Genomic DNA, 12,949 nt, shown 5'->3' with positions numbered 1-12,949 from the left:
AATCAGAAACCTGGTTTTTGACAACAAGACTTCCATGTCCTAGAGAGACGGGGGTGGTGTCAAACTGATCAGGCCGAATAGAAAATAAGTACTGGGTACTTTTGAGGGATGTGAGCCCCTCGTAACCATGGTAATTTGGACATTTTCCGCCGGCGTCCGATTTAGTGGTTGGAACAGACCCTTCGGCGTCCGATTTATCCTAACTTTTGAGCCACGTTTCCCAGCTTGGTGATGGGAGGATATTGAGCTCTGCCCCGGCAGTTGCTCTATCCCAGCTATTACCTTGTGGGTTTGGTTCATCAATGACCATGGTTCTGGTCCAATGAAGGTGCCTGTCCCTTCGGCGACCGATTGGTGGTTGTTTAGTCCCGGTGAGGGCTAGCTCTCCAGTCCAGTCCCATACTTGTTTCACGGTGCGTCTCCATGGTTGTCCTCTGTTGTCCAGGGAGTTTAATTTCCTCTGACTGATTTGCATTCGTTTTCCACCTGGGAGGGACTCTATCGGCCGGCCTTTGGCTGGTGTTCTGATGGATGTTCCCTCCCGACCCAAGTGGATTTGCCTCTATCGGGGGAGCCCCTTTCGGAATTTTGGTCCCCTAATTTCGATACACTCCAGCCGCGCAACGTTCGTGCGATTTCGAGCCGAACTGTCTGACCAAGTGGCCCTCCATTGGTGTTCCGGTGCGGGGAGTGGCACACTCAGGCTGCGAAGCATGTGGTGATGGTCATCCCGTAACGCATCGGCACCAAAAACACGTATTCTCAAACCCTGTCTTCAAATGTGGACCTACCCGGTTGACCCAAGCGGTCTGTCTGAGGCCGGGCAGCGTCCGGGAAACCAAAGTATTTGGGTTCCGGGGAGTATGGTTGCAAAGCTGAAATTTAAAGGAATTGACGGAAGGGCACCACCAGGAGTGGGGCCTGCGGCTTAATTTGACTCAACACCGAAAACCTCACCCAGGCCGGACGGGATTGACAGGTTGAAAGCGGATCACACACTGAGCGGATCAGCGTGTGTCTACCCTTCACCGAGAGGAATTCCCAGTAAGCGCGGGTCATAAGCTCCGGTCCCTGCCCTTTGTACACACCGCCCGTCACTACTACCGATTGGAGAGGTCCTCGGATCGGCCCCGCTGAGGTCGGTCACGGCCCTGGCGGAGCGCCGAGAAGACGATCAATCTTGACTATCTAGAGGAAGTAAAAGTCGTAACAAGGTTTCCGTAGGTGAACCTGCGGAAGGATCATTAACGGGTTGCCAGCCGCCGGCATGGGGCTGAGCGCCGAAAATCCAGCTATGCTGCGGGTTGGGTAGGGTAGGGGGCTCACGCCTCCCGCCTCTCTCTTCTCCCGGCGCGGGTGTCATCGGTCCTAGCCCGCTTCCCCGCATTCCCCCCTTTGCCTGGGATGTGCCCGACTGGCTCCATCCCCTTTCCCCATTAGCCACGGTTGCATGACTCACCTATGGGCGGGTGGAGAGGCCGCTACCGAAGGGGACTGGGGGTGTCCGGTGAACCGGGACTTCCCAAAATGGTCTAACACTGATGTAAGCGGCTTGAGTATCGCCCCGTATCCTCGCGCGGCACTGGGAACCCAGTCAACTTCTCTGCGCCCCGGCGTAGGTGGGGGTTCAATGTCTGCGCGGCTTCCCTGGCGCTTCGGCGACGAGGACGCAAGCGCAGCTCCCGGAAGCCTCCCTATTCTTAAACCTTTGTCTTTGAACTTATGGCCTGGCGCTCTGGCGAAGTGCGGGTGGAGGAAAGGAGGGTAACCTCCCCATCTCTGCCCGGCCTCTGGCCTCTGCGTGCGTAATGAGAAAAACAAGAGTACAACTCTTAGCGGTGGGTCACTCGGCTCGTGCGTCGATGAAGAACGCAGCTAGCTGCGAGAACTAATGTGAATTGCAGGACACATTGATCATTGACACTTCGAACGCACTTTGCGGCCCCATGTTCCTCCTGGGGCTACGCCTGTCTGAGGGTCGCTTTGTCATCAATCGGAACCTCTGGGTTTCCGCAGCTGGGGCAGCTGGGGCAGTCATGTGGTGTATAGAAGACCGCTTTGCCCAGTGTCGATCGGGGGCCTGAGTCCTTCTGATCGAGGCTCAGCCCGTGGACGGTGTGAGGCCGGTAACGGAAGGGAGTCGGGTTCAGATCCCCGAATTTGGAGTGGCGGAGATGGGCGCCGCGAGGCGTCCAGTGCGGTAATGTGACCGATCCCGGAGAAGCTGGCGGGAGCCCCGGGGAGAGTTCAGGGGCGCCCTGGAATGGGTTCGCCCCGAGAGAGGGGCCCAAGCCCTGGAAAGCGTCGCGTTCCCAGCGGCGTCCGGTGAGCTCTCGCTGGCCATTCAAAATCCGGGGGAGAGGGTGTAAGCAGGCACTCGATCCAATCTTTTTTTGGGACGGAAGGCGTCTTCCTCCACCTCCCCTCTTCAGTACAAATGGGTCACCAGGTGCACATAGAAGCACCAGGAGTCAGAGTCCAGATGCCCAGAGAGAGAGTGGGCAATCGGACTAAGGAAGGTGGGTACAGGTAGAAAAGTACCACCGGCACCCGGTAACCCAAAACGGACGTCGTGCACCCGGTAACCCAAAGACCCAAGAGAGAGTGGGCAAGTCAGAGTCCGATAGCCCAAAAAGAGAGTGGGCAATCGGACTAAGGAAGGTGGGTACAGGTAGAAAAGTACCACCGGCACCCGGTAACCCAAAACGGACGTTGTGCACCCGGTAACCCAAAGACCCAAGAGAGAGTGGGCAAGTCAGAGTCCGATAGCCCAAAAAGAGAGTGGGCAATCGGACTAAGGAAGGTGGGTACAGGTAGAAAAGTACCACCGGCACCCGGTAACCCAAAACGGACGTTGTGCACCCGGTAACCCAAAGACCCAAGAGAGAGTGGGCAAGTCAGAGTCCGATAGCCCAAAAAGAGAGTGGGCAATCGGACTAAGGAAGGTGGGTACCAGGTAGAAAAGTACCATCGGTACCTGGTAACCCAAAACGGACGTCGTGCACCCGGTAACCCAAAGACCCAAGAGAGAGTGGGCAAGTCAGAGTCCGATAGCCCAAAAAGAGAGTGGGCAATCGGACTAAGGAAGGTGGGTACAGGTAGTACCACCGGTAACCCAGAGTGGACTTAGGTTCTGGGTGGAAAGCGGCCGGGTGACCAGGTGCACATGGGCCTTTTTGGGTGACCAGGTGCACGAGGGCCTTTTTGGGTGACCAGGTGCACGAGGTCCATTTTGGGTGACCAGGTGCACGAGGTCCATTTTGGGTGACCAGGTGCACGAGGTCCATTTTGGGTGACCAGGTGCACGCGGTTCTTAACAGCGCGGCTATCTGCTTTATTGCCGGGGAAGGGTGCTTAAGTGTGGGTGCCCTGGTTCACCTGGTGTGCAAGGTTGTGGAGGTGGGGGGGGGTCCCCTGCTGGAATCATCCCCGGAAATAGAGGGTTGTTCCCCGGGTGGTGAGTGAGGGCCTAACTGCCTGTATGTGTACTCTCATGCCCAGAGAGAGAGGCCTGTTCCTGGATAGGGAGTTAGGCCTTTAGGTCTGAAGGTCAATAGTTCCACTGTCCTTAAGGGGGGCAGAGCAGTCAGCCTCTGTGGAGGTGAGCTGCTCTGTCCCCCTTTTTTTTTGGCCTAATTCCCCAATCACCATACCCAGAGTTGGACATAGTGCAATTTCTGTGATTTATTTACCATCCATTTTGGGTTACCAGATGCACGTTTTCAATCACCAGGTGCACAACAATGTGTATCCATCAGAATAGTTTAAACAGTCCATAAAGCACTCAGGACGGGCGCCCATGGATAGAGGGCCATGGATAGATGCCCACTATCATAGTCCCATAGTGGGTATTAATATCAGAATGACCGACAAGTGCATTTAGGACAGTCTTTTTATTTTTAGGTTACCAGGTGCCTACCTTCAAACACCTTACGAGGTGACTACTTTAAATTAGGAGATTATTTTTAGGTTACCAGTTGACCGGCTATTTATTTTTTCCTGCCAAAATCGGTATTTTTCATAAAATGATTAAAAATACTTCCCGAGGGGCTAGAGGTCCCAAATTTCGTCTCATACCCTCTCTCTCAATGGGCAACAAGTAGAGCATGTCAAAAACAAATTGCCCTAACAGGCACCTATGTTTCCGGTAACATCCACTATTTTCCAAAAACTTAAAACACGATTTTCTATTAAAATGTTCTATACAAAAACGGTTTTAATTCAATGTAAATTATCGTCTATTTGTGCCCTTTCGTTTAAAAAAAACCCCATCCAGATTGGATATGTACTTTTTGATTTATTCACGTTTTGGTGTTTCAGCATATAGCCCAAGATGGCTGCCAACAAAGGTCAAATAAGGCCTTGAGGCCAGATAGAGGCATATAAACTGGTTAGGGGTGTTTGGCCTTTAGGCTTGTATGTCCCTTCATCCCATGAGAGAGAGTTTAGCCTTTTAAGCCTCTCTGTGTCCTCTCATTCCCAGAAAAAGTCATTTTACCGGTTAGGTCAAATAAGGCCTTGAGGCCTGTTTGTGACCTCTGATGCCCAGATAGAGGCATATAAACTGGTTAGGGGTGTTTGGCCTTTAGGCTTGTATGTCCCTTCATCCCATGAGAGAGAGTTTAGCCTTTTAAGCCTCTCTGTGTCCTCTCATTCCCAGAAAAAGTCATTTTACCGGTTAGGTCAAATAAGGCCTTGAGGCCTGTTTGTGACCTCTGATGCCCAGATAGAGGCATATAAACTGGTTAGGGGTGTTTGGCCTTTAGGCTTGTATGTCCCTTCATCCCATGAGAGAGAGTTTAGCCTTTTAAGCCTCTCTGTGTCCTCTCATTCCCAGAAAAAGTCCCTTTACAGGTTAGGTCAAATAAGGCCTTGAGGCCTGTTTGTGACCTCTGATGCCCAGATAGAGGCATATAAACTGGTTAGGGGTGTTTGGCCTTTAGGCTTGTATGTCCCTTCATCCCATGAGAGAGAGTTTAGCCTTTTAAGCCTCTCTGTGTCCTCTCATTCTCTGAAAAAGGCATGTCAACCGGTTAGGTCAAATAAGGCCTTGAGGCCTGTTTGTGACCTCTGATGCCCAGATAGAGGCATATAACCTGGTTAGGGGTGTTTGGCCTTTAGGCCTGTATGTCCCTTCATCCCATGAGAGAGAGTTTAACCTTTTAAGCCTCTCTGTGTCCTCTCATTCTCTGAAAAAGGCATGTCAACCGGTTAGGTCAAATAAGGCCTTGAGGCCAGGGCAGTGGGTTTTGTCCCAGGCCAGGCCAGTGGCTTTCTGGCCTATGGGCCTATGGGCCTATGGACCTATGGTCCTTTTTTTGGTTATCAGGCCCCTGTGGGGAAAAAAAATGATTACCCAGGCCTGGCATGAACACTTGACCCGGTGATTGTGAGTCAAGCTCCCTAACCATTAAGCCATACAGCCTTTCGTGAGTAAAGAGACAGCGATGTGAGCTTTATAGTCAAATTCTCCTTCCCCGTCCATTTTGTCCCATATTGGGCCTCTGCTGGGGCCCACACCTGGTGCCCACACCTTGGGCTGTGGGTTAGCAGGCCCTGTGGGGAAAAAAAGACGCTGATCCTTGCGGGTCTCGAACCCTTGCCTGACAATTCTCAGGCAAGTCCGCTACCCACAGGGCCAAACGTCCTTTCACGAATAAAGAGACAACGAGGTGAGCTTTATGGTCAAATTCTCCTTCCCCGTCCAATTAGTCCCATATTGGGCCACAGGTGGGGCGCATTAAGCCCTGGTTAGGGTTAGGTGTTTGTTTGAGCAAACAGAGAGACACGGAGGAAGGCAGGAGAGAGAAGCTATGAGTAGCAGACCAAGACGCGACTGTGGACTTTGTTGTAAACAGAATATAGTGCGGCTAGATCGACATTTGAAGTCTGTACATGCACTTAAGTTCGGTACTATGGAATGGACGAATGCTATGCAATTTAGCCGGTTTTCGACTGAGAGACAGCAGCCCGAATCAGTGCTTGAACCGCGGCCGGAGGACCCTGTGATTTTGCAGCAGCTGGTGGACGAGGGTGAGCAGCAGCTAGTGGACGAGGGTGAGCAGCAGCAGCTGGTGGCCGAGGGGGATCAGACGGCAGGTTCTTCGGCGGCGGTGCAGCCAACCAGTCAGGTCCGTAGTGAACTGTGCTCGGAACCGAGGGAGCAAGGCTGCGTCGTGGCGACTTCTACTGAGAGCGAGAGTGATGAAGACGGCGGTGTGCCATCCCGAATGCAGGTTTGGAGTAATGCAATTTTGACTCAGTATGAACACTATATTGTGGGTACAGCCCCTTCAGTTAAACGAATTGACAATAGTCGCACCAGTATGTCCCGAGTACGGGAATTCCTCCGCATTATGTCGGAGGACAAGGCCAATGAAGGACTGTGTTTTCTGGATAACTACAGACGTGTGTCTGTGTGGTATGCTCAATGTGACGGCCGTGGTTTGGCACCATCCACCTTAAAAATGTACCGAGCTGATGTTAGAGGTTTCCTCAATTATCTTATTCAGTTCCGGCCAAATGGTATGCAAGCTAAGGTCGTTGCAATTCGAAAGATGTTACTGTGCTTGGCGAAGATGGACAGGGACTCGCGGCAGAGCCAGGCAACGCATAGGGCAAAATTCCGCCAACGCTGCAGGGACGAGGTGCTCAGCGCTGCGGAGTTAAAACGCTTTGTTGAGCTAAGCAATCGAGCCATTCCTTCAGTTCTCAGTAGGCTGGAGGAACGTGCCACATGCTCTGACAGGCGTAGGTTTGCAGCTCTCATGTCCAGCCGGTTGGCCATATTTAATGGCACTCGACGATCCCCAGTCACAATGTTTAGTGTGACTGATTTCAGTGAAATAACCCCTGAAGGTGGGGGTTATCAGATGTCTATAGCTTCCCACAAAACTAACTATAGCTTCGGGGAGTGCAGAATTGTTCTATGTCAGGAGGAATACACTTGGCTTCAACGATTCCATAAAATCAGGCCTCATCTGAGTGGATTGACCTCAGACACAGAACTGTTCTTTTTCACATCCTGCGGTCAACCCTACGGTAATCTGTGTGAGTATGTGGGGCAAATCTTTGAAGAGTTTGGCATTGGAAGTAAAGTGACCTTTGGTACAATTCGACGCAGTGTTGCCACGTTGAACTTTAACCAAGGCTCAGTTACAGACCGGGGAACTGTTGCTGACCATATGTGTCACTCTCTGGAAACCCAGGCACGTCACTACAGGTACCATAATCTGCCCAAAAATGCCAGCCGGGCCCGGGCACTGATTGAGGGTCAAATCAATCAATGATTAACTGATTAAATAAAGCATATTTGTTTGAAATTCACCCTTGTATTTGTGTCATTATGCATTAAAATGATTAAAAATGTGTTTAATCCGCATCCACAAAAATATGTGAAAGTGTCCATAAATAATTTAATTTTTGGGTTACCGGGTGCACGGGTCTATTTTGGGTTACCAGATGCACGTTTTCAATCACCAGGTGCACGGGTCTATTTCCTCCTCCAGCACTTGGCTAACAGTCCATAAAGCACCCAGGACGGCCCTGAGTGAAAGAGGGCCGTAGTAGGGTGCTCCTATAGCGGGCATTAAAATCAGAATGACCGTTAAATGCATTTATGACCATATTTGTGTTTTTGGGTTACCAGATGCACGGTTTCAATCACCAGGTGCACGGCTCTATTTCCTCCTCCAGCACTTGTCAAACAGTCCATAAAGCACCCAGGACGGCCCTGAGTGAAAGAGGGCCGTAGTAGGGTGCTCCTATAGTGGGCATTAAAATCAGAATGACCGTTAAATGCATTTATGACCATATTTGTGTTTTTGGGTTACCGCTTCTATAGCAATCAGTATCCATCGTGATATTTTAAACAGCCAATAAAGCACTCATCGGTATTTTTCATAAAATGATTAAAAATACTTCCCGAGGGGCTAGAGGTCCCAAATTTCGTCTCATACCCTCTCTCTCAATGGGCAACAAGTAGAGCATGTCAAAAACAAATTGCCCTAACAGGCACCTATGTTTCCTGTAACATTCACTATTTTCCCAAAACTTAAAACGCAATTTTCTATTAAAATGTTCTATACAAAAACGGTTCTAATTAAAAGTAAATTATCGTCTATTTGTGCCCTTTCGTTTAAAAAAAACCCCATCCAGATTGGATATGTACTTTTTGATTTATTCACGTTTTGGTGTACCGGCATATAGCCCATATAGCCCAAGATGGCTGTAACCGGACAGTATTTTAATATTTAGGTTCCCAGGTGCACATTTTCAATCACCAGGTGCACGGAGGTATAGGGTCCCCCATGGATAAAGGTCCGTATTAGGGTGGTCCCAAGTGGGCATTCATTTTTTGTAACACCGCTAATGTAATTTTTGGGTTACCGGGTGCACGGGTCTATTTTGGGTTACCAGATGCACGGTTTCAATCACCAGGTGCACGGCTCTATTTCCTCCTCCAGCACTTGTCAAACAGTCCATAAAGCACCCAGGACGGCCCTGAGTGAAAGAGGGCCGTAGTAGGGTGCTCCTATAGCGGGCATTAAAATCAGAATGACCGTTAAATGCATTTATGACCATATTTGTGTTTTTGGGTTACCGCTTCTATAGCAATCAGTATCCATCGTGAAATTTCAAAGTGTCCATAATGCACTCAGGTCGCCCCCGACAGAGAGAGGGCCGTAGTAGGGTGTTTCCATAGCGGGCATTAATATCAGAATGACCCTTAAATGCGAGGTATAGGGTCCCCCATGGATAAAGGTCCGTATTAGGGTGGTCCCAAGCGGGCATTCATTTTTTGTAACACCGCTAATGTAATTTTTGGGTTACCAGATGCACGTTTTCAATCACCAGGTGCACGGCTGTGAAAAGTGTGGACTCTGCCATTTTTCCGACCAATTTCTGTAATTTTCAGAAAATGATTAAAAATACTTCCCGAAGAGCTAGAGGTCCCAAATTTCGTCTCATACCCTCTCTCGTGATGGGCAACAATTGCATCATATCAAAAACATTTCGCATTCACAGGCACCTATGTTTCCTGTAACATTCACTTTTTTCCCAAAACTTAAAACACGATTTTCTATTAAAATGTTTTCTACAAAAACGGTTTTAATTCCATGTAAATGCTCGTCTATATGTGCCCTTTCGTTTAAAATAAACCCCATCCAGATTGGATGTGTACTTTTTGATTTATTCACGTTTTGTGTTTAACAGAATTTTACCCCCAATTGCGGGATACACATAAACCCAGTGAGGTTCCGAGCTTATATCGATAAATTGGCCTGAACGTCAATTACACACTTGGGGGTGGGTCGACCAGACAGGTACCGGCGCGAAATCAGAAACCTGGTTTTTGACAACAAGACTTCCATGTCCTAGAGAGACGGGGGTGGTGTCAAACTGATCAGGCCGAATAGAAAATAAGTACTGGGTACTTTTGAGGGATGTGAGCCCCTCGTAACCATGGTAATTTGGACATTTTCCGCCGGCGTCCGATTTAGTGGTTGGAACAGACCCTTCGGCGTCCGATTTATCCTAACTTTTGAGCCACGTTTCCCAGCTTGGTGATGGGAGGATATTGAGCTCTGCCCCGGCAGTTGCTCTATCCCAGCTATTACCTTGTGGGTTTGGTTCATCAATGACCATGGTTCTGGTCCAATGAAGGTGCCTGTCCCTTCGGCGACCGATTGGTGGTTGTTTAGTCCCGGTGAGGGCTAGCTCTCCAGTCCAGTCCCATACTTGTTTCACGGTGCGTCTCCATGGTTGTCCTCTGTTGTCCAGGGAGTTTAATTTCCTCTGACTGATTTGCATTCGTTTTCCACCTGGGAGGGACTCTATCGGCCGGCCTTTGGCTGGTGTTCTGATGGATGTTCCCTCCCGACCCAAGTGGATTTGCCTCTATCGGGGGAGCCCCTTTCGGAATTTTGGTCCCCTAATTTCGATACACTCCAGCCGCGCAACGTTCGTGCGATTTCGAGCCGAACTGTCTGACCAAGTGGCCCTCCATTGGTGTTCCGGTGCGGGGAGTGGCACACTCAGGCTGCGAAGCATGTGGTGATGGTCATCCCGTAACGCATCGGCACCAAAAACACGTATTCTCAAACCCTGTCTTCAAATGTGGACCTACCCGGTTGACCCAAGCGGTCTGTCTGAGGCCGGGCAGCGTCCGGGAAACCAAAGTATTTGGGTTCCGGGGAGTATGGTTGCAAAGCTGAAATTTAAAGGAATTGACGGAAGGGCACCACCAGGAGTGGGGCCTGCGGCTTAATTTGACTCAACACCGAAAACCTCACCCAGGCCGGACGGGATTGACAGGTTGAAAGCGGATCACACACTGAGCGGATCAGCGTGTGTCTACCCTTCACCGAGAGGAATTCCCAGTAAGCGCGGGTCATAAGCTCCGGTCCCTGCCCTTTGTACACACCGCCCGTCACTACTACCGATTGGAGAGGTCCTCGGATCGGCCCCGCTGAGGTCGGTCACGGCCCTGGCGGAGCGCCGAGAAGACGATCAATCTTGACTATCTAGAGGAAGTAAAAGTCGTAACAAGGTTTCCGTAGGTGAACCTGCGGAAGGATCATTAACGGGTTGCCAGCCGCCGGCATGGGGCTGAGCGCCGAAAATCCAGCTATGCTGCGGGTTGGGTAGGGTAGGGGGCTCACGCCTCCCGCCTCTCTCTTCTCCCGGCGCGGGTGTCATCGGTCCTAGCCCGCTTCCCCGCATTCCCCCCTTTGCCTGGGATGTGCCCGACTGGCTCCATCCCCTTTCCCCATTAGCCACGGTTGCATGACTCACCTATGGGCGGGTGGAGAGGCCGCTACCGAAGGGGACTGGGGGTGTCCGGTGAACCGGGACTTCCCAAAATGGTCTAACACTGATGTAAGCGGCTTGAGTATCGCCCCGTATCCTCGCGCGGCACTGGGAACCCAGTCAACTTCTCTGCGCCCCGGCGTAGGTGGGGGTTCAATGTCTGCGCGGCTTCCCTGGCGCTTCGGCGACGAGGACGCAAGCGCAGCTCCCGGAAGCCTCCCTATTCTTAAACCTTTGTCTTTGAACTTATGGCCTGGCGCTCTGGCGAAGTGCGGGTGGAGGAAAGGAGGGTAACCTCCCCATCTCTGCCCGGCCTCTGGCCTCTGCGTGCGTAATGAGAAAAACAAGAGTACAACTCTTAGCGGTGGGTCACTCGGCTCGTGCGTCGATGAAGAACGCAGCTAGCTGCGAGAACTAATGTGAATTGCAGGACACATTGATCATTGACACTTCGAACGCACTTTGCGGCCCCATGTTCCTCCTGGGGCTACGCCTGTCTGAGGGTCGCTTTGTCATCAATCGGAACCTCTGGGTTTCCGCAGCTGGGGCAGCTGGGGCAGTCATGTGGTGTATAGAAGACCGCTTTGCCCAGTGTCGATCGGGGGCCTGAGTCCTTCTGATCGAGGCTCAGCCCGTGGACGGTGTGAGGCCGGTAACGGAAGGGAGTCGGGTTCAGATCCCCGAATTTGGAGTGGCGGAGATGGGCGCCGCGAGGCGTCCAGTGCGGTAATGTGACCGATCCCGGAGAAGCTGGCGGGAGCCCCGGGGAGAGTTCAGGGGCGCCCTGGAATGGGTTCGCCCCGAGAGAGGGGCCCAAGCCCTGGAAAGCGTCGCGTTCCCAGCGGCGTCCGGTGAGCTCTCGCTGGCCATTCAAAATCCGGGGGAGAGGGTGTAAGCAGGCACTCGATCCAATCTTTTTTTGGGACGGAAGGCGTCTTCCTCCACCTCCCCTCTTCAGTACAAATGGGTCACCAGGTGCACATAGAAGCACCAGGAGTCAGAGTCCAGATGCCCAGAGAGAGAGTGGGCAATCGGACTAAGGAAGGTGGGTACAGGTAGAAAAGTACCACCGGCACCCGGTAACCCAAAACGGACGTCGTGCACCCGGTAACCCAAAGACCCAAGAGAGAGTGGGCAAGTCAGAGTCCGATAGCCCAAAAAGAGAGTGGGCAATCGGACTAAGGAAGGTGGGTACAGGTAGAAAAGTACCACCGGCACCCGGTAACCCAAAACGGACGTTGTGCACCCGGTAACCCAAAGACCCAAGAGAGAGTGGGCAAGTCAGAGTCCGATAGCCCAAAAAGAGAGTGGGCAATCGGACTAAGGAAGGTGGGTACAGGTAGAAAAGTACCACCGGCACCCGGTAACCCAAAACGGACGTTGTGCACCCGGTAACCCAAAGACCCAAGAGAGAGTGGGCAAGTCAGAGTCCGATAGCCCAAAAAGAGAGTGGGCAATCGGACTAAGGAAGGTGGGTACCAGGTAGAAAAGTACCATCGGTACCTGGTAACCCAAAACGGACGTCGTGCACCCGGTAACCCAAAGACCCAAGAGAGAGTGGGCAAGTCAGAGTCCGATAGCCCAAAAAGAGAGTGGGCAATCGGACTAAGGAAGGTGGGTACAGGTAGTACCACCGGTAACCCAGAGTGGACTTAGGTTCTGGGTGGAAAGCGGCCGGGTGACCAGGTGCACATGGGCCTTTTTGGGTGACCAGGTGCACGAGGGCCTTTTTGGGTGACCAGGTGCACGAGGTCCATTTTGGGTGACCAGGTGCACGAGGTCCATTTTGGGTGACCAGGTGCACGAGGTCCATTTTGGGTGACCAGGTGCACGCGGTTCTTAACAGCGCGGCTATCTGCTTTATTGCCGGGGAAGGGTGCTTAAGTGTGGGTGCCCTGGTTCACCTGGTGTGCAAGGTTGTGGAGGTGGGGGGGGGTCCCCTGCTGGAATCATCCCCGGAAATAGAGGGTTGTTCCCCGGGTGGTGAGTGAGGGCCTAACTGCCTGTATGTGTACTCTCATGCCCAGAGAGAGAGGCCTGTTCCTGGATAGGGAGTTAGGCCTTTAGGTCTGAAGGTCAATAGTTCCACTGTCCTTAAGGGGGGCAGAGCAGTCAGCCTCTGTGGAGGTGAGCTGCT

General features: G+C 51.8%; 2 non-coding genes across 2 annotated transcripts; both read left to right on the top strand.

Annotated features, from left to right (window-relative positions):
- The first annotated feature begins 1,827 nt into the window (after positions 1 to 1,827).
- Positions 1,828 to 1,981, top strand: LOC116363606 (5.8S ribosomal RNA). Its single transcript, XR_004207871.1, has one exon. It is a non-coding gene; the product is annotated as a 5.8S ribosomal RNA (ribosomal RNA).
- A 9,184-nt stretch (positions 1,982 to 11,165) lies between these two features.
- Positions 11,166 to 11,319, top strand: LOC116363605 (5.8S ribosomal RNA). The gene has a single exon (XR_004207870.1). It is a non-coding gene; the product is annotated as a 5.8S ribosomal RNA (ribosomal RNA).
- The last annotated feature ends 1,630 nt before the right edge of the window (positions 11,320 to 12,949 follow it).

This window comes from Oncorhynchus kisutch, unplaced genomic scaffold (assembly GCF_002021735.2).
Source record: "Oncorhynchus kisutch isolate 150728-3 unplaced genomic scaffold, Okis_V2 scaffold953, whole genome shotgun sequence".
Taxonomy (NCBI): Eukaryota; Metazoa; Chordata; class Actinopteri; order Salmoniformes; family Salmonidae; genus Oncorhynchus; species Oncorhynchus kisutch.
The sequence above is the reverse complement of the archived record's forward strand: the minus strand, read 5'-3'. Positions and strand labels throughout refer to the sequence as shown.